General features: G+C 48.1%; 1 non-coding gene across 1 annotated transcript; it reads left to right on the forward strand.

Annotated features, from left to right (window-relative positions):
* The first annotated feature begins 371 nt into the window (after window positions 1-371).
* Window positions 372-553, forward strand: LOC148152036 (U2 spliceosomal RNA). The gene has a single exon (XR_015751704.1). It is a non-coding gene; the product is annotated as a U2 spliceosomal RNA (small nuclear RNA).
* The last annotated feature ends 2,406 nt before the right edge of the window (window positions 554-2,959 follow it).

A 2,959-nucleotide genomic window follows, 5' to 3' on the forward strand; every position in this document is an offset into this window, starting at 1 on the left:
CATCAACTCGGTGAAGGACGCTCTCTGGGTGGTCCGAAACCTGTTGATCTTCCAGCTGAAGGAGTTGACCCCGACTGAGTGTTGCAGACTGGCACATTCCATGGTCCAGGACTACGTGTTGAGGGACGCGATGAAGCTTGGGGCAGCTGCCGCCAAGGCGCGGTGGGGAAAGACCACCGTCTAACATCTGCCTGCCTAATGAAGAACAGGGGGCCCACACAGTCATTTGGGCTCCGCTGGCGTCTGAGCTCAATGTAATCGCACTAACCTGTGAATATGAATGATTACCCTGTTTCGATACGTAAAGAAATGGAATGTTCACAGAATGATGACATGTCCAATTGTATAGATTAAATATATATGAATAAAGTATATTTTTGGAAAAAAAAAAAAAAAAAAATCTGTTCTTATCAGTTTAATATCTGATACGTCCCTTATCTGGGGACCATATATTAAATTGATTTTTGGAGCAGGGAGATGGAATAGGGGCTTGCTCCGTCCACTCCACGCATCGACCTGGTATTGCAGTACCTCCGGGAACGGTGCACCCCTCATCTATAAATCTAAAAACAGCTTCATGTTTATAACTCAGGCTTTCGGTGCTTTGTGTCTGCTGGATGGGTTTGAGTACCAAGTGCTTCATTTCTCACACCTCACATCCAACCGGGCGTGAGTCGATTCAAACTCGTCTGTTCTAAGGTGGCTGCTCAGCTCCCGCTCCCTATCCTTCTCTCGCCATCTCTGTCTCTTGCGCACCTTGACACTTGCTCTCAATGTCATCCCCTCGGACCCCTGCTGCGTGCTGCACCTTCCCGCCAACGCCGGGCCCCGATCACACCACATGGTGTCAGAATTTGGGAGTCGCAGCAACCGTAGCTGCCCACCAGCTTTTCATACTCGCGAGCGACATTTCAGAAAAACAAGAGAAGGTCAACTGTGCTACGTTGCTGCATGCTGCTGGGGATGAAGCTATCTCGGGGTTCAGTCGTTTTGATTTTGATGACTTGAAAGAGAGATTTCGAGAACACTGTGAGCTAGGACAAAAATCATCGGGACGTATTTAAGGCACATGCTTTTCATCAGACTGCAAGGGCAGGCGGAATCGATAGGTACGTATGTGACTGACCGGAAAAACGAGGCAAAGGACTGTGAGTTTCAGCCATTTTCCGATTCACGGAGCCGCGACAGAATCGTGTGTGCTATCACGAATGACTGAGTCAGAGGCAGGTTACTCAGAGAGTCAATTCTCACTGGGAAAAGCAAAGAGACAGCACTAACTCGACAACAGCACGTGAGAAAACGTAGAACAAACAAACCAATGTTTGCTGACCGGAACTGGCCTGGAAAGATAATAAGGCAGGTAGGAGCACTGCAGATTATCCGGCACCTGGGCTGTGTACGCAGGGACTGGCACAACACCCCCTTGCCTTCTTTTGCACTTAGAATGCTGCCAGTTCTGGCTGAGGCAGCAAAGTCAGTCTCACACAAGCAGCGTGTGCCAGCTGTCTGTGACAACAAATTCCAAAGACTCACAACCCTCTGAGAGAAGACGTTTCTCCTGATCTCACTCTTAAATTGGTGCCTCTTTATTCTGTTCAGTTCTAGACACTCCCATGAGGGAAAATGTCCTCTCAGCATTTACCCTGTCGAGCCACGTAAGAATCCAATATGTTTCAATAAGATTGTGTCTCATTCATTTAAACTCAGGATCTACACTCATCTGGAGGTAGGGTTTACCGGGCTCAGTTTTACTGAAAAGCTGACCTCCGGCTAGTTCAGCAAATAGGTCGTTGAGCAAAGGGAAAGGAAACCGCCTAGCACACACCAGCAGGTGAACTGTTGCAGCATGATATTGCGGCTCCGGCACTCAATCCCTCTACGAATGAAACCTAACAGCCTTCTTAACAGCACTATCCACTTGGGTGGCAACTTTCAGGGATCTATGTACATGGGACTCCAAGATCCCTCTGCACATCCACACTACCAAGAATCTTTCCATCGACCCAGTACTCTGCCTTCCTGTTATTCTTCCCAAAGTGCATCACCTCACATTTAGCTGCATTGAACTCCATTTGCCACCTCTCAGCCCAATTCTGCAGTTTATCCAAGTCCCCCTGCAACCTGTAACATTCTTCCACACTGACCACCACTCCACCGACTTTAGCGTCGTCTGCAAATTTACTAATCCATCCACCTATGTTATGCCTGCATCTAAGTCATTTATAAAAATGACAAACAGCAGTGGTCCCAAAACAGACCCTTGTGGCACACCACTAGTAACCGGACTCCAGGCTGAATATTTTCCATCAACCACCACCCGCTGCCTTCTTTCAGAAAGCCAGTTTCTAAGCCAAGCTGCTAAATCACCCTCAGTTCCATGCCTCTGCATTTTCTCCAACAGCCTACCACGTGGAACCTTATCAAAGGCTCCCGGCGTCCTGCTTCTCTATCCCATTGAAAACAATAGCGTGCTTCTTTAGAATTCTTGATCAGTCACTCTCAGAATCTTGACAAGTGATTGCCTTCGGCCCAGTTGAGTTTGATTCTGTCCAACCACATTCTTGCCCATAAAGCTCTAAGATTTCCTTTGTTGACGCGCAGGCTGTGTCTTCAGACTGACCGTATAACTGAACGTTCCCACCGTGAAAGCACCTGTGTGTGTTCCTCGCTCAGTTTCTGAAGGTTGCAGCGCAACGTGACTCAGCCGTATCAATGAAACCGGTGTCCACCTCCATTCTTACCGGTTTGCCGTTCAGTAAGGGAGCGACCGGGGCGTCGGCAGCTATCGCCAGTATCTGTAACAACAACACCTCATTGGTTTGTGCGCCTGGGCTTTTGTCTTCTTGCCCTTTTTGTACCATTTAGGATTTCTTCCTGTACTTTCGCTGCAGGTTATTGGTACTTTCTCCCCCGAGCGCACCCACTTAATATATTCTTTTTTAATGCTGCAGTTTCTGCA

This window comes from Chiloscyllium plagiosum, unplaced genomic scaffold, assembly GCF_037043375.1.
Source record: "Chiloscyllium plagiosum isolate Xiang-an unplaced genomic scaffold, Cpla_swu_hap1 HiC_scaffold_2, whole genome shotgun sequence".
Taxonomy (NCBI): Eukaryota; Metazoa; Chordata; class Chondrichthyes; order Orectolobiformes; family Hemiscylliidae; genus Chiloscyllium; species Chiloscyllium plagiosum.